This window comes from Mesoplodon bidens (assembly GCF_964165515.1).
Source record: "Mesoplodon bidens genome assembly, chromosome: 16".
In the NCBI taxonomy this organism is placed as follows: domain Eukaryota; kingdom Metazoa; phylum Chordata; class Mammalia; order Artiodactyla; family Ziphiidae; genus Mesoplodon; species Mesoplodon bidens.
The window spans coordinates 50,523,504-50,546,734 of record NC_138173.1 but is presented as its reverse complement, the minus strand read 5'-3'; the positions used below and the strand labels follow the sequence as shown (position 1 = coordinate 50,546,734).

Genomic DNA, 23,231 nt, shown 5'->3' with positions numbered 1-23,231 from the left:
TTCCACAGGGCAGTCACTGTGCTAAGAGACAAAGTAGGGATGCTCTTCAGCAACCTTCATGCTGCTTAGACCAAACTCAAAGCCACACCCTTGAAAAGTGATAGAGTAAAACTGCATTTTAATTTCTGTTTTTCCAAAAGCTGCCTAATGTAGTTAATTGACAAAAGCAACTGTATTTTCTGATCAGAGACATAAACTGTAAACCTCAAGGCAATTCTTCTCTTGCCAGTGGTTGCCCTTGATAATAAAATAATTACCACATTGACAGCATTCACTCAATTTCAACACTGAGGATTTCTCCCACAAAGCATGCTGGAGAAAAGTGCCAGGCCACAAGACAGTTAAATCGAATTATTTCTGCATTTCGCCCTGGCTTGGTTTAAGTATAAATGCCCATACTCTCTCGGTTATTCCACCTCTGAAAAGCACAGGGATTTTTTTTTTTTTCTTTTTCAGCTTTCAGTGTATAGCAGTATTGTTTATGGGACTTGGGACTCCACAGTTTTAAACCCAATATTTATCTTTTTAATATGAAATATTCAACCATTGTTTTGTGTATTTGACAGGGTTCGTCTCTGTCCTGAGACCATACTGAAATGTTTTTGGTTCTCTATGCTTTCTCTTGACCTCAGGCCTTGCTCATTCTGAGCTGCTGAGAACTCTCTCCCTGTCCACTGCTGCTCAGCTCATTTCACCCTCTAACTCCTGTTCACCATCCAGGTATTGGTTTAGTTATTACTTCCTCCAGGAAGCCTTCCCTAATACTTTAATTCTGGGTTAAGTGGCATGAGTTCTGTACACTTTTCGCGTTACATTTCAATTGCCTCTTCACTTAGTTGAATTCTCCACTAGACTGAGTTTTCTGAGATCAGAGACACTACTTTGTTTATAGAATGTATTTAGCAGCTGGAAGGAACACAGTTTGTCATTTAGTAAATATTTTTTAAAGTATATTTGATTTTTTGTTCTTTTATAGCTATTCTTTTCCTTCCTATCCTATGGTCAGTCAGCATTTGCTCCCCTCACCCATTAACTTTGGTTAACTTTGGTGGCTGTGTGGTTTGCTTTAACCAATGGGATGTGAGCAGATATAACATATAACACATTTGGGCCAAAACTTTAAACGCATTTGCATGATTGACACTCCTCTTCTTCCTGTCTTCCACGGTCAGAAAAGCACCTTTCAGATAGTGGCTACTCCTCAGACTTGATTCAAAGAGAGAAGACACTTGATGCAAGCTGAACCCAAAAGAGCCCAGCAGAACCCAGTAACATGAATAATAAATGACTGTTGTTGCAAGTTGCTAAGATTTGGGATTATTTGTCACCACAACAAAAGTTGATTAATAAAGAAATTGATACCTAGAAGCAAGGCATCAGTGTAACAACAATAAACTAAAATATGTAGTATTTGCACTGTGCCTGTTATGGGAGCCCCTGATATTAAAGGAGGCTGGACAAATGACAACCTATTCTATGCAATGGTGAAATTTTTGGTAATACTGTTACCTGAGATAACTTGAAAGGCAGAAAATATACCTATAAACTTTGCAAAGAATTTTCAAAATGGAATGTTGGTAGCCCAAAATTGCTTTTTAGGCTTTATAAGGAAGAATAAACTCAGAAAATAATTGGACTTTTTTCAGTGGAGTGGAAGAGAAAAGAAGAATGCAGAAGTCCAGAGACATAGTTGAAAGATGTTACTCTTTCTCATCTCCAGCCAGTAAATTATTTGCAAATTAAAACAAGGCCTCAATGCAAAACCAAGTCAAGGACATGGATAGTTGTTTTCTAGTTGTGTGTACATTTTATTACACTGAATCATTTTAATTATTTTTAGTGAATTTAAAGCACATCAGAAATTTAGCAACTTAAGCAAATTCTGAGTGTGAAATTACCATAGTAACAAGTAGGCAATTTTAAAGATAATATCAAAGAGATTTTTAAGTGGATAAATAGGAGGAGCAACTTATATTATCTATTATCTTTTAGAAGCCTACTATACAGATCAGAAGGCAAAAGCAGTCTTCAAAAATTAATATTGTAGGGGCTTCCCTGGTGGTGCAGTGGTTGAGAGTCCGCCTGCCGATGCAGGGGACGCGGGTTCGTGCCCCGGTCCGGGAAGATCCCACATGCTGAGGAGCGGCTAGGCCCGTGAGCCATGGCCGCTGAGCCTGCGCGTCCGGAGCCTGTGCTCCGCAACAGGAGAGGCCACGACAGTGAGAGGCCCGCGTACCGCAAAAAAAAAAAAAAAAAAAAAAATTAACATTGTAAAGTGCTTATAAAGAGTTTTTGTCATCATAAATATGAAAAGTTAATATTTTTATCCTACTAAGTAAAAGTATGCCTAATTAATAATAATAAGATGATGATGATGATTCAGGCTTGGGAGTAAAGATCAAATCAAGACTGGTGTCACCACACCATTTGTTAAGACCTCTGATCCCTTTAAAGTGATCCCCAGTAAGTCATTTCACTTGTACAAAATGGTTCTGGGTAAAGAAATCATAGATTGGCCTAATGGAAGCCTAAAGAGTGCAAATTATCTGTAATTAAGCCTAGAAGTATGTCTGCTAATTATGGATCTGGCTATTGGCAGGTGGCACTAACAGGAAACAAAGATATCAAAGAAAGTAACAATTTTTTTTTAAGTTGTAGTGCCAAAATTGCTACCAGCCTGAATTAAAAGAGGTTGTGATTGTTTGAACAGTAAAACTACCCTTGAGCTCTCGACTTTTTTGACAGGATAAGGAAGCTGTTTGGCATCCAAAAACAGAAGTTTCTCCCAAACAGGATATTGGAAAAGGAAGGACTTCCCGGAAGGTGAAGTCAAGAGTCATGAAGAACAATAGACTATGAAGCTACCTCCAGGAAACAAAATTGAAGGTTGGTTAAACACAGTTCCTTACACTCAGGTTAGCAGACTTTATAACAATTTCTCCATGGGATTTCAGAACTTCTGTGAATCAGTGACTGCTAGGTTCTCACCTTCTTCCCCTTCCTAAATGAGAGTGTTTACTGTGGTTACACTATTTTATTGTGGATGTATAGGTATGTATTTTATCATGGGTGGGTACAAATAACAAATCTTTTAGGTCATAGGACTTTGGCTCAATAGAGCTACATTTGGGCATGATACAAACTCAAGATCCTGGATTTCAAGCTAGAGGTTTTGATTAGATCAGACCTTGGAGTATCTTTAGGATGGGGTGATTACATTTTTTTTACAGCAAGGAAGTGAACATTCGTGAACTTGTTCACAAGCAGGCTGTGGTAGATTACATTATGTCACAAATATTTATTCCCTCCATACCCTTGCCATGCTTCTCTGTGAGCACAGTCTGTTTTCCTTTCCACTGACTTTAACCTGGGTCATATTACTTTCTTTGGCAAATAGATTGTCTTAGAAGTTTTAAATGTGTTTGCAAATGTGCTTATACATTGTACATGGCTTGGTACCCAATCTTGATGTTTCCCTCCAAAATGAGAATAGCATGTCCAAGATACTAGCTTACTCCTTCAGCCTGGGCTATGGAATGAAAAGATAATTGTCATGGAGCCAAGGTCTAGCTCAGCCAAACTCAGTTAAACCCAGAAAAGCCCTCACCCTCATGAACTTAGGCAATCAATACATATTTGTTGTTATAACCCACAGAGATATTGGGATTGCTTGTTACAGCAAAAGCTGGCTAATACAAGTTTTGAATGAATTTGTTGTTGAAAATAAAGAAGGAAGAATTATATTGTCTATAAAAATGCTTGGTTTATATAGGAAAACCATGTAAGAATCTGAATGTACATAAATAAGTGAACTCAATCAGAATTATTCACAGGTGGAACTAATAGAGATACTATTAGGTTGACCAAAAGGTTCGTTCAGGTTTTTCTGTAAGATGTTATGGAAAAACCCGAATGAGCTTTTCAGCCAACCCAATAGTTGAGTTGCTTGGTTATTTGCTACTTGGACAGTAGTTTTTTTTTTTTTTTGTTTTGGCTGCATTGGGTCTTCATTGCTGCACATGGGCTTTATCTAGTTGCAGTGAGCAGGGGCTACTCTTCCTTGCGGTGAGCAGGCTTTTCATTGTGGTGGCTTCTCTTGTTGTGGAGCACAGGCTCTAGGCATGCGGGCTTCAGTAGTTGTGGCATGCAGGCTCAGTAGTTGTGACTCACGGGCTCTAGAGTGTGGGCTCAGTAGCTGTGGTGCGCAGGCTTAGTTGTGCTGCGGCATATGGGATCTTCCCGGACCAGGGCTCGAACCCACGTCCCCTGCATTGGCAGGAGGATTCTTAACCACTGCACCACCAGGGAAGTCCTGGACAGTAGTTTTGAAGTCAAAAGTAGTGACCCTAGATTCAGAGGCCTAGAGGGGATTTTGATAGGCTTTTTAGACATCTTCTTTTTAAAAAACTAATCAAAAGGTATCTATAGACCCAAAAGTCTGAAAGAAATTCCAGTATATATTAGAAGATGGGTCAGTGTTTCCAAGGATGTTGATACTTAAAGAAGAGCCTGCAGATTTAAAAAAGGGAATGCCAATGTTGAATGTTTAAGGCATTGATTTTTTTAAACTAATTTATTTATTTTTGGCTGCGTTGGGTCTTTTTGCTGAGCACAGGCTTTCTCCAGTTGCAGAGAGTGGGGGCTACTCTTCGTTGCGGTGCAAGAGCTTCTCATTGCAGCAGCTTCTCTTGTTGCAGAGCACGAGCTCTAGGCCGCATGGGCTTCAGTAGTTGTGGCTCGCGGGCTCTAGAGCACAGGCTCAGTAGTTGTGGTGCACAGGCTTAGTTGCTCCGCATGTGGAATCTTCCCGGACCAGGGATCGAACCCATGTCCCCTTCATTGGCAGGCAGATTTTTAGCCACTGCGCTACCAGGGAAGTCCCAAGACATTGGTTGTTTAATGCTGTATATACATGCTAACTTGAGTAATGAGATTTTGTACCTGGAATGTAAAAATTATGTAGCTTGTTTTTGAATTTTCATCATCCTATAGTAGAGAGTACTTTTTAGATGGAAAAAAAGAAGACAAGGGAGTTTTACTTAGAAGTATGTTCTGAATGACATGTATGTGTCACTGAGAAAAGAACCAAATTGATGAATGTTGTGGCAAAACCCCAGGGAATTAGGAGTTCACGACTTAATTAGAAGTTCCACATGTAAAAGGAAGTATCTAAATAGGCTTACTTAAGAAGGTCTATCATCTGACTACAGGACTGAACTAACCCCTTTATTCATCTTTTTAAATGCTCTTGCAACTGTGAGAGTTAGCATCATCAGTATAATTTTTAAATTCTAGAAAGATATTTTTACAAGAACTTGTCCCATCTCATGGATTGCTAGTTTTCTGAACTTTTAGATACTGTATCATATTCATAAAAATAACAGAAATGAAAAGATGTTTATATATATATATATATATATATATATATCCACAAGTATCCTTCTTAAAAGAGAATTGGTGTATTGAGTCATTCATGAATCCATTATTGACTAAGCATTTACTGAGTACCTGCTACATGCCAACCTTTCTTTTTTTTTTTTAATTGAAGTATAGTTGATTTACAATGTTGCTTTAGTTTCTGGTGTACAGCAAAGTGATTCAGTTTTATATATATATGTTTTTTCCATTATTTATTATAGGATATTTAATGTAGGTCCCTGTGCTATACAGTAGGACCTTGTTGTTTATCTATTTTATATATAGTAGTGTGTATCTCCTAATCCCATACTCCTAATTTATCCCTCCCGCACCCCCTTTCCCCTTTGGTAACCATTAATTTATTTTCTATGTCTGTGAGTCTGTTTCTGTTTCATAAATAAGTTCATTCGTGTCATATTTTAGATTCCACATATAAGTCATATCATACGGTATTTGTCTTTCTCTGTATGACTTCCTTCACTTACTATGATAATCTCTAAGTCCATCCATGTTGCTGCAAATGGCGTTATTTCATTCTTTTTTATGGTTGAGTAGTATATACCACATCTTCTTTATCCATTCATCTGTGGATGGACACTTAGGTTGCTTCCATGTCTTGGCTATTGCAATAGCCAATAGTGCTGCAATGAACATTGGGGTGCGTGTACATTTTCGAATTATGGTTTTCTCCAGATATATGCCCAGGAGTGGGATTGCTGGATCATATGGCATCTCTATTTTTAGTTTTTAAAGGAACCTCCATATTGTTTTCCATAATGGCTGCACCAATTTACATTCCTACTAACAGTGTAGGAGGGTTCACTTTTCTCCACACCCTCTCCAGCATTTGTTATTTGTAGACTTTTTAATGATGGCCATTCTGACCAGTGTGAGGTGGAGCATGCCCACCTCTTGATCAACTGAGATGGAGTATAAAAGAAATGACCATCTACTCCAGGACCTTATAATTTAACAAGTGTGTCAAGATTTATATGTATGAAATAATTAAGTAATAAACTCATGGTGATAAATGATTTTTGTGTTAAAAACAATGGTTCAGGAGATAAATTCTTTGGACTGTTAGAGACTGGGATAAGTAAAAGGAGGACCAGGGCAGTTTCCTAGAGGAGTGAGACAGATCAAAGAGAAGTCTGATCTTATAGTTGGGTGAGATTTGTTTAGGTGAGTTCTAACAGCAAGAATAAAGATGTAAACATAGGAAGCAGTAAAGAGAGTACAGCAGTATCTTAAGGAAACTAAATTACTGAGAGGCTTAGGGCTAAAGGAAATACGTTGTGTGCCATATTTATACTTGAAAATGTCTGCTTGCTTCACAGACAACAATGTTGCAAATGGAGACTATGACTAGCACAAGTAAGATGGGGGTAAGCATGCCTATCAGGGTCCCGAGGCCTCTAGCTTCTTTGGCATCTTTTGCCAGCTCAGTAGGTGTCCCAATTAGCTAGGAGAGAAGCACTTCTAGGACACAGAACTTTTCCTATTTAGAGTTAGAGTTAGTTCTAGTTGAGAAGTACCGGTTTGTGTGATCCCCATCATATTAATGAAAATAACAAAACACCGTTCATGAACATACATTGCCCATGTCTTCACTGAGCTGTTGCTGCATGGAATGGGAGAAACTCTTTATTGTACTTGAATGGGGAATAAGTGCATAGGTACTAGTATTATTTCATTCTGTAGAGAGCACAGTCAAGAGATTCCTTTTGCCAAGTGATTTCAGCTTTTTTGACTGTGGTCCTCAGTAAGAAATATATTTTAAATCACAATCCAATACACACGTTCATAACTATGTCTATATTGATATATGTTAAACATACAAATTATTTTAAGACATTATATACTTTATGTTCATCTGGATAAGAGCAGACTGTGTTTACTGTTTACTGTAGTTGTGCTGTGAGAGGCTATAAATTTCCTTTAGTGTCTTGCTTTTGTCTCCCCTTTAGTCTTTGGGTTTTCACAGAAACTTCTTTTTTTTTAAGATTTATTTATTTATTTTTGGCTGTGTTGGGTCTTAGTTATGGCACTCGGGATCTTACTTGAGGTATGTGGGCTCTTTCTTTGTGGTGCGCAGTCTTCTCTCTAGTTATGGCGTGCGGGTTTTCTCTTCTCTAGTTGTGGCACGCAGGCTCCAGAGCATGTGGGCTCTGTAGTTTGCAGCATGCGGGCTCCAGTTAAGGTGCTTGCGAGCTGAGTACTTATGGTACGTGGGCTTAGTTGCCCTGCAGCATGTGGGATCTTAGTTCCCTGACCAGGGATGGTACCCACATCCCCTGCATTGTACGGCAGATTCTTTACCACTGGACCACCAGGAAAGTCCCGCGACTTCTTAAATAGGATTTGAGCCTTGTAGTTCTTTTAGCTGTAATCTCCTGATATTATACAGGAATCCTATGGATGCTGTGGTAAGATGCAGGGGAGGGAAAGTATTCTATAGTCCTATGATTAGGTCTCAGTCTTTTAGTGAGCCTGGATTGGGTGTTGCCCTTCCTCCAGATCAGTTAGGCTTTTGTGAAATCCCAGTTAGGCTCTGGTCAAATAGTTTCCCTTAAGTGTACACCTTGTTAAGAAGAACAGAAAGTTCTGGGTATATTTCAAAATGGTTACTTTCCCCCTTTTCCTGCTGAAAGCGCTAGGGGATTTGTCTCCTATCTACACAGTGAGAACATAATAGAGCTTCTAGAGGTAAAGCTCAGAAAAGCCTGAGAATCCCTTTAAAATTGGGCCCCATGGAGTTTCTAACTCTCAAGTTTTGGGAGTTATAATTTTCAAACATTGAGGCACTTAGTGATTCATCAATTACAGTTTAAAGAATTCCTACCAATCCTGGCTTCTGCTGCTGGCTTCTGCTCCTGGGCTTCTGTTCCTGGTAAACTGTGATTCTCTGTATCTTCCGGTTTGTCTCTCAAGTTTGGGGAGTAACAATTTATCCTTTGGCCTCAGATCTCTGATATATCTAAGAATTGAAGACTTTCAGTTTGTTCAGCTTTTTTTTTGTGAGGATTGGAGTGACAACTTCTAAGCTCTTTCAATACTTCATTATATACAATGAATACTATTTTTTCTGTTCTATTTAATTGTATCTCATTTTAAAAATTGCTTGTTACAACCCACTAAACTGGGTTACTTTTATGGCTATACAAGTTTTAAAGGGAACACAATTGAATTCTTCTATAACCTGAAAGTGGGAAAACTATGACTCCAGAAACAATAAAAACGATGAAGTTGATCAGATAAAAATTTAAAACCTGATCATAAAAACAGCCAGATTAAAAAAAATGATTAACTGGGAAAAAGTATATGTTACAGACAAAAGACTAATGTCTCTAATATATATAAAAGCTTCTAAAACTAAAGGAAGAAGACAAACCTATAGTAAAATGGGCTAGAAATATGAGCAGAACTCTTAGGAAAAAGAAATGCACATGGATCTTAAACATAAAAAAAGGTTTCAACCACGTTCATAACAATAAAAGTATAATTTAGAACTTCACTGAGTTGCTATTTCTTTCTTATCAGTTTGGGAAAAATCCAAAAGTTTGACAGCATACTCTGTTGATGAGGCTGTGAAGATATATGCACCCTAATACACTGTTATAGAAATACAAGATGTTGTAACTCCTATAGAGAGAGGAATTGGTCAATATATATCAAAATTATACAAATGCTTACCCTTTGACCTAGCAATCCATTTCTAGGAATTGACCACAAAAATACATTGGGAAAAGTACAAAAAGGTAGGTTTACAAGGAATTCATTGAAGTACTATTTGTAATAACAAAAACTGGAAACAACCCAAATGTCTATTAATAGGGGATGGGTTAAATAAAACCACGCTATATCGATACAATGGCATACTTTGCAGCTGTAAGAAGGAATGAGTAATAACTATAAATACAACTATAGCATGATCTCTGTGATATACTCTATGATATGAAGTTTAAAAAGGAGTGTTTATAGTATACTGACATATATCTATAAAAGTGGGAAATAACATTTCCTTATATTAAAAATAAAGGAATAAACAACAAATGCTGGACAGGATATAAAGCAACAGGAACTCATTCATTGCCGGTGGGAATGTAAAATGGTACAGCCATGTTGGAAGACAGTTTGGTAGTTTCTTACAAAACTAAACATAATCTTACTGTATGATCCAACAATCACACTTCTTGGTATTTACTCAAATAAGCTGAAAACTTATCTCCACACAAAAACCTGCACACAAATACTTATAGCAGATTTATTCATGATTGGCAAAACTTGGAAGCAACCAAGATGTCTTTCAGCAGGTGTAATGATTTGAATGTCTCCCTTCAATTAATTTATATGTTGAAACCTAACCACCAAGGTGATGGTATTAGGAGGCAGTGCCTTTGGGGAGTGATTAGGTCATGGGGGCAGAGCCATCATGAATGGGATCAGTGCCCTTACAAAAGAGGCCTGAGAAAGCTCCCTTGCTCCTTCTACCATGTGAGGTTACATTGGGAAGTCAGCGGTCTGCAACCCAAAAGAAGGTCTTCACCAGAACCCAACCATGCTGGTACCCAGTCTTGGACTTCCAGCCTCCAGAACGATGAGAAATAAATTTCTCTTATTTATAAGCCACCCAGTCTGTGGTATTTTGTTATAGCATTTCTAATGGACTATGAAATGTAGGTAGATGGATACATAATCTGTGATGCATCCGGACAATGGAATTTTATTCAGTATTAGAAAGAAATGAGCTATCAAGCCATGATAAGTCATGGAAGAAACTTAAATGCATATTACTAAGTGAAAGGAGCTAATCTGAAAAGACTATACACTGTATGATTCCAACTATATGACATCCTGGAAAAAGAAAAACTATGGAGATAATAAAAGGATCAGTGGTTGTCAGCCATTAGAGAGGAGGGAAGGATGAGTAGGTGGAGCACACAGGATTTTTAGGGCAGTGAAACCCTTTGAATAATACTATAATTGGGGATATATGTCATTATATATTTTTCAAAACCCATAGAATATACAAATAGTGAACCCTAATGTAAACTATGGACTTTGGTTGACAATGATATGTCCATGTGCATGTAGGTTCATTGATTGTAATAAATGTACCATCTGGTGCAGGATTTTGATAGTGGGGGAGGCTGTGTGTAGTGGGGGTAGGGGGTATGTAGAGAATCTCGGTACCTTCTGCTCAATTTTGCTGTGAACCTAAAACATCTCTAAAAAATAAAGTCTATTTATTTATTTTTTAATGAAGAAAACAAACCATACAAATGTTTGCCAAAAAGAGAAAAAAGAGGAATAGGCTGCAGGACACAGAAATAGAAGTTGAATTTTTTTAAAAAATTCTTGTTATATAGAGTTGACTTTGGAATTATGTAAGTATTTTACATAATTATAAGAAAAAATAAAGTTGGAGTGGGACTCAATTTCTAAAAGTAAAAAGTGAAGTGAAAGAAACAAATGAACCTAACTTATATCCACTTTAATTCTATAAACATAGAGGAACAATTCTAACTGATTTAAAACACAGTAATTTGACTTTATATCCCTAGTGTAGGATAACCTAAGGATAAAGAAAATGCAAATAAAAAAATCTTGCTTTGTTTTTAGTAATCATTATACTTGTGATAGTGTTTATGTTAATATTCTGAGACTACGTGTAGTACAGAAAAGCAAATGAGTAAGTTGAATTCACTGAGAACTGAGATTTTTTTGGCATAGGAGAAGACACAAGTATAAACTACATGAGGTTAAGGAAAATCTCTCTAGTCTAGTACCTAAATTGGAAGTATTAATATAGACTCATCTTGTCTTCTTAAAAATGCACACTTTTTAATTGTGTCTACTAAAAAGTTCTGGAAATAATGAACCTAGTATCAATGAGCACTCTTAAAACACAGATTGTGTTCTCTAAATACCATTTCCCACTAAAAAGAATTAGTGATTCTTAGACAGATGGCTGATTCCAGTGCCGTAACAGGAAAGGTACTGAGAACATTTGAACATTTTTTTAACCAGAGAGCAAGAAAATTATCAAAAACTACTGGGGTCTTGTCAAAAAGATAGGTGCAATGAATTGATACAAATCCAATATATTTAAATTTATAAGTTCAAAATTATACTTTTAAAAAACTTTATTGATTGTCAATATCTTTTAAATGGACTATACATCAGGGAAAGCAAATAATTGATGTCAAGAAGTTTTACTTTATGGAAGTATACCAGCTAATAAACAATAAAGGAATGGTGGAATTATAATATCACTATTTACAGCCCCTAATAATTTAATAGATCTAGACAGTAATCACAGTGGCTGCTAACATCACTGAAAGTGAGACAAACGGACATTATGTAATTCCTGGGGAAGTGCAGAACATCACCCAAGAAGAATTCTTGCTAAAAAATCAAGCCCAAATCTGTCAACACCTCTAAATCTAACTACCAATTTATAGGAAATACTGGGGATGGATGAACACATTAAATGACACCATGAGAATACAAGCAGAATGCGGGGAGTAGCGACTCCACCAAAAAAACCAACTACTGGCTTTCTTCAATAACCATACCAAAGAGAAAGAGAGAGGGAGAGAGAAGAAGAGAGAAGGAAAGAGGGAGGGAGAGAGATAGGGAAAAAGAAAAGTTGCAAGTAATAAAAGAGATGGAAAAGAAACCTATATATAAAAAGAATATAAAAAGATATAACAACTAGTTACAATGTATAGACATCATCTGGATCTTAATTCAAATAATAAACCATTAAAAATAACACTCCAAGAGATAACTGGAAATATTTCAACATTGTCTGGATATTTATGATATTAAAAAATCATTTTCTGAGGTAATGATATTGTGATTATAGTTGAAAAAAATAAGTATACGTACATATACAAATACATACACTCAGAAATATTCACAGATTAAATTATATGGTATCTGGAATTTGCCTAAGTATTTTAGAGGTGGGATGGTAAAGAGTATGGGTATAGAGAGGAATCAATACTGGCTGTGAGTTGATAACTGCTGAATTGTTGAACTGGGTGATGCATGCTCTCCCATTTATACTCACAGGATTTTAATTTATGAAGACGAATCATTGTCAAAACAGAACTAATGCCATTGACAGAAGATTTTTATTACTTACATTTTCTTTTTTTTATGAGTTTCTGCTTTATAACAAAGTAAATCAGTTATACACATACATCTGTTCCCATATCCCTTCCCTCTTGCGTCTCCCTCCCTCCCACCCTCCCTAATTATTACTTACATTTTCTAAGAGGAGGGTCACACCGTGCTACACAAGAGAAGCATCAGGTGGTCAGAGACAGAAGACAGGAACAAGGGGAAGAGCCTGTAGCGGGGTTTACATGAGGAAGGCGAGGGAGGGTAGGGTAAACAGCTTGGGATTGGCCAGTTTGAATAATTCTGGCAGGCTTTGGACTATAGGGATGGTCTCTAGTTACTTGATAGCTGTGTCTGGGATGATTTAGGGCAGGAGAAATACTGGCTTCATATGTGAGAGTTAGATAAGGAGGTGGTTGGCTTGTGTATGAGAAGGGACTCCCAAGTAAATTATTTACTATCTTTAGAAATTAGCTAGCTCTGGAAGGGGCAGTCTCTCCCCAGGTCTGTAAGGCCCTCAAATGCCAGCATATCAATACAGAAAAGAAAATATAGTTAAAGTAATTGGCCCCATGGTGAACAGATGCCAAAAGACAAATACAGAATCTAAGAAAATACATACATGGGGAACATTACATTGCTTTCTCTATAATTATATATGTTTAAAATTTTTCTTTAAAAATTTGACTTAAAAGAAAAAAAAAAACTAGAAAGGGGACTTCCCCGATGGTCCAGTGGTTAAGACTCCACACTTCCACTGCAGGGGGAATGGGTTTGATCCCTGGTCGGGGAACTAAGATCCCACATGCCATGCGGTGCAGCCAAAATAAATTAATTAATTAATTTTTAAAAAAAGAACTAGAACATTAGCTAGTGTAAATAGGTTTCTTTTTCCAAAGAGAGCTACAACAATATCACCCATTTCACATGTTCTTTAGCATTGTGGCCTTGCTACTTTCCTATTGGGAGGTAGAGTCTATTTCCTCTACCATTGAATTTGGACTAGCCTTGGTACCTATTATGACCAATGGGAGATGTAATGCTTTGACTTCTGAGCCTGGGCCTCAAAAGTTATACATCTTCTATCTTTGCTTCTTATAATGCACCTTCTGGGAATTCAGCCATTATGCTATGAGGAAGCCCAAGCAGCCACATGGAGAAACCTATGTGGAGAAATACCAAGGTCCCTGACTACAGCCTCAGCTGAGTCCCCAGTCAGGAGCCAGAAATAACTTGCTAGATATGTGAGTGAGACCATATTAGACCTTTAGTCATTTCAGCACGCGCACTGACAACATGACCCCTGACAAAGAAGAAAAACTATTTAGCCAGTCACTGCTCAAATTCCTGATGCATAGAATCATGAACAAATAAACCACTTTTGTTTTAAGCAATTAATTTAGAGGTACTGTGTTGCATAGTGATGAATAACTGATTTAAAAATATAGGAACATCTTGCAGAGATCATTACTTCCTTATGAGAAGAAAATAAAGAACTATAATATGGATGTGATCTTTAAGGAAATGAATAAAAATAAAGGCGAATTTAATTTAAACACCAAAAAAAATTGATTTCATGATCCATGAAATTTAAAAAAAAATACTGCCTGAAGTAATGCAAGGCAGATGGTCAATAAGTGGTTCAGAGCTGGAAATATCTTTACATTTTTAGAACAGTGAGGTCTACTTAGCTGGAATAAATAACAAAGTTAGAAAAGTAGCAAGGAACTAGATGGGGGAAGGTCAATAGAGGCATTAACCTTAAATGTCTCAGTTAATAGTGCAGACTTTATTCAAGAGGCAACAGGAAGTTGGCTGAAGATTCTGAGCAGGACAGTGACATGATTTAATCAGTATTTTAACAAAAGTATTGAATAGTTGCTTTAGAATGGATTGGTTTAAGAAAAAACTCGACACAGCGGGGCCAGTTAGGATGATTTCCAGATATGAGGTTATGAGAATTTAGACTACGGAGATATTAAGTACATACAAATTCAAGAAACAATCTAATAAATAATTAAGAGATGACTGAAAGGAGAAAGGAAATGAAGAAGGAAAATCCAGAGAGGATGCTGAGATTTTGAGTTGGGATGAATGAAAAAACTGTGGTGACACTGATAGAAAAAAATTGAAAAGAGATATTGTGTTGAAAGATGATGAAAATGTGGTTCTAGACCTACTGAGTTAGTAGAATATCCAAGTAGAAATACTCCATGCCCAGTTTCTGGCACAAAACTGAATTAAGGTGAGACATTATCAATCACAATATTAATCAGTATTTCCCAAAATGTGTTTCTCAAATGCCCCATTCAAAGAGTTTGAGACCAAATAAATTGGGAAAATGTTTGCTCCTTCTTGGATATCCATAGTGCACATTAGGGTAATGAACACTCAAAATGATCCTTCTGTAAGGAAACCTATATAATTTTGCTAAAGCAAAGCATTCCAAACTATGGTCAACCTTTGACATACTTTATATCATGACATACTTGGAAAATGCAAGAGGAGACTCATCAAGAATAAACCTATTAGCTAAAGTCAGAACACAGAGTCAGTCAAAAATGGAAAAAGAAGATTGAGAGTGATGGTCAGGGGGTTAAGAACTGAACTATGACAGAGGAGATTCTGGAGAAGGGACTGTCTGACAAATGGAAGATGATCGTGGAAGTTCAGTGCCAGCTATGATCACAGAAGCCAACCTTTAAGTGGGTTTCAGAAGGACAAGGTGGTCATGTGCTGCAGAAATGTTGAGAAGCCCGAAGCCAAAAAAAGAGAATTAGAAAAGGTAATTGGATTTAGTAAGAGGTCAGTTGTCACCCTTGAGTTTTGATGGAATGGTTTGAAGGAAAATGTATAATAGAGGCCAAAGAAGAAGTATGTTGTGAGGGAAATGAATATGAATAATAGATAATGATTGAAAGGAGAAGAGTAACTCCATGAGTTTTCTATGTCAGTTGAAAAATTACCAATAGTAAGAAATCTGTGCCCATGCAAAGACTGATGAGAATATGCCAATGAGGCAGTCCAGGAATGATGCTGGAGAGTGGGAATAATTTATCTGGGGAGTAAGGAACATTTTTAGGGTAATGCCAAAAGAGGGCTAAATAGATGAAATGAAAGAGAAGAACTACTAAGGGTCAGAATTGTTGGGTAAAGGAGGCAGATAACAAGGGAGAAGGCTGTACTCAGAGAAAGAAAACCAAATGCATGCCCCCTTGGAAGAGGAGCAATGCCAAGCTACGTTAAGGACAATAAAATCTGGGAGACTGAGAAAGTCATTTAGGTAAATGTTGAATATAAAATGGAAAGGAATATAAATGTATATTCTTTAATAAAACATATTCTTTAGTACATATAAAAGGAAAAGTTTGGAAAGGATGGTATGATCTGTCCCCTTATTGTTTACTTATTCATTTATTTCAATTGCTTATTAAAGATAAGTCCTTCCCATTAAACTCTAAGTTCTGTAAGGCAGACCTTGGTCTGTGTTATTCGTTTTTGTGCCACTTATGTCTAATAGTGCCTGGCACATAATAGGTGATTGGTAGATATTGGTTCAGAATTTATAAGGTGTGCCTTGGTCCAGGAGACAGAGTGGAAGTGTGGGGTACAAATGATAGCAATCAATATTTGATTATAACAGAAGAGGAAGTCTAGGTCTGTGAGTGGGGAAACTTGCCTAATTAATAAACATTTTTGAGTTGTGAAGCTGGGCATTACCTCTCAGATCATCTGATCTTGATTCCTGTTTCTAAGGAAGGTTCATTTAATTTCCTAGCCTTAAGAAGCAAACTCAACCAAGAAAGACTCATAACACCAAAAAAAAAAAAAAAAGCCTATATTTTATTTCATCATCTGGGTTTTTACAGTTACCCAAATACAGAGAATATGAATATATTTTCCCCCTTCACAGGTCATTTCCATTTCCTACTAGTTGCTGCATCTTCAGTCTTTTCAAGTCATCATTCCAATAGTGCATGATCTCTCACCCTCCACTCTCAATGTCAGCTCCAGATACACCCAAAAATACAAGGTCACTGTGAGAATTTTAAGCTTTTTTTTTTTTTGAGAATTTTAAGCTTTAAAACACCTGGTGAACATGAAATGTGGTAGAGAGCAGAGGCATTTATGTAACAATTTTCAATTGTGCCAATAAGTCTTACTGTTTCTGACTTAAGAGGTTGACTCTTTTAAGACCAACAAATCATGTAGGAAAAAGCATCAACTTTGGGTCAATGATCCAGACTTAGTTTTGAATCCCCGAACCACTTACTTGCTTGCTAGTGACTCTAGTTAAGTTATTCAACTATATGCAGTGGGGATGATAATAACTTACAGTTTCGGGTTGTTTTGAAAGTTGCAGATAATATCTATAATGTACCTGGTACAAAGCAGACACTCAGTAAAGAGAAGCTACAAATATTTTTATCCAAATTCTCTGTTTAGATAGCCAAAATACCACAATTAGGGCCACAGTAAAACACTGTAAGTCTCTGGCCATGGCAAATGAAAAAGTGCAAATGAAGATGAGTCTAAATACAGAAAACTATTTGAAAATCTGTTTACAAAACAGATCTCACATCCCTTACTCCACTGTAAACTGCATGACAACTGCGGTCTTCATCTTTAGTAGAGGACTGAAGGTATTTCTCTGGAAAGAGTAAAACAGAAGGTCTCTGGAGTAGGGGATACCAGAGATACTGGTATCCCTAATATCACACTAAAAATATGGAGATTAAATCAATGTTTACATACTGAATGTAGAGCTATCCTTCTTTCTTCCCTCATTCAGATCCCAGAGCTCTGACAGACAGGTCTCTACACTGCAGGCAAGGGATTGGAAGTTTTCTTTGGGCAAAGTGACCAGCCCAAAAGAAGAGACTAAAGACACTGAACATCAGAAATTTAGTGAAAAGGCTAGACCACCAGTAGTGAGGCCCACAATTGACAAGCACCATCCAAACACTCACACATGGTCTGGTTTTCAATGCCCCCTTTAAAAAAAAACAAAGGAGCTAAGGATTACCAGACAAACAAACAAACAAACAGCATAGAAGAAACGTTCTCTTTAAAAAATCATCATAAGATGATGAATATTATAACCATGAGGCAAGGTTAGTATGCTATTAAAAAAGGGGGGGGACATTCATAATTTTTCTTAAAGAGCTTTTAGAATAAAAAAGATGCTAGCAGAAATTTTTAAAAACTCAATAGAAAGGCTGGAAAATAAAAATACAGAAAATTTTCAGAAAATAGAGTAAAAAGACAGAAAATAGGAGAGAAAAGATAAGTAATTTAAGAAGTCCAATACCCAAATAAAAAATTTTCCAAAGAGAGAAAGTGGAAAATACAGTAGAAGAAATCAACAAAGGATAATCCAAAATAATTTCCCAGAACTGAAGGATATGAATTTACAGATGCAGAGGGCCAGCTGGATGTACAATGCCTTAGCACACTGGAAAAGATAGATCCATACTAATGTCTATTATCATGCATTTTCTGAACACTGGGAGCAGGAGAAAATTCCACTCATTTTCAAAGAGAAGGTACCTAGAAGAGTCAGGTATCAGAATGGCTTTGGACTTCTCAGCAGCAGCCCTGGAATCTAGAAAACACTGAAGCAATGACTTTAAAATACTGAGATTGCTAATCTAAGTAATTAGACAAACTAGTAGTTTGACATACTAGTAGTATGACAAACTACTAATCAACTGTGAGGGAAACTAAGGATATTTCAGACATCTAAACTCTCCAAAATTGATCTTCTATGAATCCTTCAGTAAACTGTTAGAGGATGCATTTCACTAAATGAGAGCATAAACCAAGAAAGAAAAGATATAGGATATTAGGAAAGAAAAGATACAGGCTATAGAAAAGATATAGGATGTTGGAAAAAGTCAAACTAATCTAGGAAAGATTTCTTTAAGAAAGATGAAATTAGTAGAATACTTAATATGTCTGGGTGTATTTAGAGAGATATAAACAACTAAAAGTGATTGAAATTGAATTATATATTTGAGTATACATATATATTAACCAAAGTATTATGTATATAAAATCACTAATCAAAGAAAAAAAAAGACAATGAACTCTAATGAAAGGAAGGTAAAATTAATCCTATATATTATGTGGGTCAGCAGGAAATGTTGTTTACCTAGGTATAAGAATGCAAACCTTGAATGTTAATCTAACTTAACGTGATGTAACTATACTGGAGGAAGAGAGCACAGGGAGCAAATATATAGGTGGGGGAATAGAGATACAGGCAGTAGGGTGAATGGTTTTATTTATTTTTTTTTCCAGTTACCTTGGAGTTTATTTAAACTAAGAGAAAAAGGTCATACTGTTTTCATGCAATACATATTTCATTCTTTAAATAACAATTGTGACAAATAACAGAAAGAATTAAGGAATGCTGTATTTGTGATCCATACAAAACACCAACATTTTGGGTTATACATAATTTAAAGAAATGTCCCAAACACTTTTCGAAATACTGTAGTAGCCAATACATAGAGGCATGCCTTAGGTGGCCATAGGAATGCAGTTTAGAAAATAAAGAAAAAAATGACACTGTAACTACTCAATTTCTTCAAAATCACTGAGCAAGAAAAGCAACAATGAACTTCCATACCGCCTTTACATAACTTCTTTACAGTACCTTGACTTAAATCCAAGAGCGAAAGTTGACTCTCCTCCTCTATTTTTGGTAAACAACTGCATGGTAAACTTAGATAACTTTCCCCCCGGATTTTATCTGAGAGTGGCCTTTTAAATTTTTTATTTAAAAGAGGGCAGCTTTGTCACTTTTATGCTGATGTCACAAATGTTAATATTTCTTGGGATCTCAGGAAGATTCATATTCTTTACAGCTGATACAGCACCGGCTGGAGCTCTCGCTAAGCCAGCCTCAGATTTCTCCAGTTTATTTTGTGCATCAATTTGTTTAACAGTCTCATTCATGTTGGTCTCCAATACCATTCCACCCCATCACCATTTCTGCAAGAATATAGTGAACCTTGTCTACATGGAAAATTAGATCCAGTTCACAGACGTTTTCAAAACATTTGTCTAATGTTTCCACAAATACTTGAATTAGATCTAAAATGCCAAGTTCACTTTCTGAAGAATCCACACAGAAGACAAAATATAATGTTGCATAATGTCTATAAATCAGTTTGTTGTCAGATCCTGCAATTAATAATCCTTCTTCTAGGAAATTACAGCATTTTCATCTCTTAGGTACCAAATGGAATGTCTCCCTGACGATTTGCTGTTGTGTATCTTCACTGTAGGGCTGGTAGAACTTGGAGAGCCACGGCTTCCCTTGGTTGTTAAAGATGAGGATCACCTTGATCATGGCTGAGCAGGGCCGACCGGGTGGGAGCTGGGGGCCGGGGTGGGGGCGGGCGCGCGAGCCTCGCCTCAGGATCTCGCTGGCGGGTGAAAGGTTTTAAACAAAAACATATGCTAAATATTCATCTGCACAGAGATGACACAAGATAAAATCTACACGATGTAGCGATAAAACCATGTTATTTAGAACTATTCAGGTAAATTTTAAATAGTGAAAAGAAATAAAATGATTGCTTCTGGGAATTAGAAAATAGAGGAGCAGTAAGGGAGAGGGAAGTGTTGCTTCAAAGAATCACTTAACTCTTTAAGTTAACTATGTGCATGCGTATCTTATATAAAAATTTTAAATATAAAGAAATTAAGAACAGAAAAAGAAACAGCTAGCTAGCTAGCTTAAGATTCTTCATAGTTATAATTTTGATATTGTCTATGGCCATACCACCCTGAATGTGCCCAATCTTGTCTAATAATTTTGATGTTATCCTCTTCTCTGATGAAAAGCAAGAGGAAGGCAGTTGGCTTTTACAAAGAAATTACCATTTTGAACAAATGATGTAAATGGTACTTTAAAGCAAGGTGAAGAATGAACGTATAGATGCATTGAAATTGTCTGCATGTACATTGTCTGACATGTACATCACAACATATTTAAAAATTAACCTGAGTTGGACTGAAAATCTAAAAATAAAAGCTGAAACTATAAAATCCATAGAAGGAAGCATAAAGAATATCTTTGCAGTCATGCAGTAGGCAGAGATTTCTTGGTGTGTAAAAAAGCAATAACCATAAAAGAAAAATAAAAACGATATACTGAACTTTATCAAAATTAGAAACCTGTTCATCAAAAGGCACCTTTAAGGAAAATGAAAAAGTCACATACTCGCCACTGAGGCCTAGTGAAATTATATTATATAGCTTATATATAATGGAAATATGATTTTAACCCAGATCTCTTGAATTTGAATCCTTGCAGAACAAAATATAAATATGATAAAGCTTGACACTGCAAAAATACAGAAATTGAGGCTTAAAAAATGGGCAGGAGAGGTGGAAGTGTGAATAGTAATGCTAGTGTCATTAACACAAAAAGTGAAAAGAGAGTTGGCAGTTGATGCAATAGACAATAGAAATTTCAGTAATAATAAGAACCTACTGTATAGCACAGGGAACTCTACTCAGTACTCTGTAATGGCCTACATGGGAATAGACTGATTCACTTTGCTCTACACCTGAAACTAACACAACATTGTAAATCAACTATACTCCAATAAAATTTTTTTTTAAAAAAAGGTGGCACATACTTTTTCCCTACCTTGGGAATGATGGTTCTCTTTGCTTGTACTGTCCACAGAATAGGATGATAGCCTCATCTTCCTGCAATAATACCATAGAAATTATAGTTCTTTTAAGATACATTTCACAGAGGAGACCACAGTTAATTTGTACTTTATGACTTTTTTCACCAATTTGAAATAATTAGTGTTTAGCATGAATGTGATGTTTATGCCTTTTTTATTCAACTAGGAGCCAAGTACTTTGTCAACAGCTTTAAGGTGATGGATGTGATAATTAACTAGATGGGGGAAATCTTTTCATAATATATACATATATCAAATCATCACAATGTACACTTTAAATATATTACAAATCTGACAATTATACCTCAAAGCTGAAAAAAAATAACAAATAAAAAAAACAAAAAAAAAGTCAGTAAGTAACCATTAGAAATGAAAGTAATAATAGGATTATTAAAACTAGTAGGAAAAAAAGACAAATAGCAAGTAACATGGGTGGACTAAATTCTTACCTTTATAGCTGGGAATCAACAGATAATATGCAAAGTTGATAAATCAAAATATAGCCGTGAAACATAAACAATTTAACCTCTGAAAAACTGATTTAAGGATGGGGAAAAATGGAGGAAGGAATTTGCTTTACATGTTGTGTCCATTCTCTAATATATGATTTTTCCATAATGTGTATTTATTGCATTATTTTTAGATAGAAAGATAAATAGAAAGATAATCAAAAAGGAGGGAGGGAGAGAGGGAAACCAACATACCTAGAGGTTATCACTGCATAGTGAGATTTCAGATGCTTTCTTTCTTCACTACACCAGTCAGTATGGCTAACAATAATTTTATAACTATAAAAAGAAAATAAAGTTGTTTTCCCTTTGAAAAACAGAAAATCTCAAATTAAAAATAAAAATCAACCTTGTTGAGGTACTTTGTTGCCTACTGGAAAATAACATCTGGTAGTGTTGGAACTATCTGGTGGGAAAACACTTTTCAGAATGTCAAAATGTTATTAACTTCTTGGTTTGCATCACGATATTACACTGAATACAAACCACTGTTGTTTCAGTTGATAAAGTCTGGAGAGTCCTTAGCCTCAAAGTGCCAGGTAGACTGAAGAATAGTTGCCTACTAGTCAAGCAGAAAGTTCTGACAATGATATTGATAGAATTATTGTCAAATGACATTGAGTTCTTTGCAATTACTGAGGGAGTAAAGAAATCGTAAAAATACTGCTATGGCAGTGTCTTTACAATTTGTACTGACATAAGCTCTTTTGGAATTCTTCTCTAAGATTAAGTCTACACCCATAATTATGTCATCCTGTATGCAGAAATGTCATTTTTGCTCGGTTCTTATAACTTGTTTACAGGCCTGGAAGAGCAATAGCTAATGGTTATGTCCAGAGCCATCTGTGACTTAGATACCAAAACCTACTGTAGTGCTCCCACTAGAGCTGTGATGCTGGTTCATTGATGTCCTAAATTAGGTGTGTAGAGAAAAAATTACATGCCATAGGAATGTGTTTTATAGCAAACAGTATTGTTCCAGAAACTAGTCATCAGCTTATCTTGGCCATTGTACATGTAGCACATCTGGGAATTATTCTTAGGAAAACATTGGGTACAAGCTGTCTCTTACTAGTAGCTTGGACTTTATCTGACTACTGCAAAGACTGGAAAAAAATAAAACACATGTCAAGATCCAGTGTATTATTTACCAAAATTAATTCCATGATATATAATGTCAAAGCCTTGATCAAGAATCCTTATTGATTTTTTAAGATTATGTTAATAGGTTATGGTAGACTTTTTCAGAAATGCCAAACAAACTGTTTCCAATTTCCCTACTGCTTTATTCATAACTATGGGTCAGATATTTGCAATAAATCTTCTGCTGTGTGTGTATGCAATTTTTTTAGTTAAATTTAGGATTATCTAGGATCTTGCTTAAATAAATACAGTGAACTAGTTAAAAGCAAGGATTTTGAAGTCAGACAGACCTGGGGTTTGAATCGTTTAAGCTGGA

General features: G+C 36.2%; 1 long non-coding RNA gene and 1 pseudogene across 5 annotated transcripts in view; one reads left to right on the top strand and one right to left on the bottom strand.

Moving 5' to 3' along the window:
- LOC308630116 overlaps positions 1-23,231 on the top strand; it is a 219,595-nt gene that overhangs the window by 129,130 nt on the left and 67,234 nt on the right. For all 4 annotated transcript variants that reach the window (XR_014017760.1, XR_014017761.1, XR_014017762.1 and 1 more), the window contains one exon: positions 2,746-2,886. This is a non-coding gene — a long non-coding RNA (uncharacterized lncRNA). The remainder of the gene's footprint in view (positions 1-2,745; positions 2,887-23,231) is intronic.
- Positions 18,948-19,985, bottom strand: LOC308629924 (AP-3 complex subunit sigma-1-like; annotated as a pseudogene). The gene has a single exon. The product of its transcript is annotated as an AP-3 complex subunit sigma-1-like (transcript).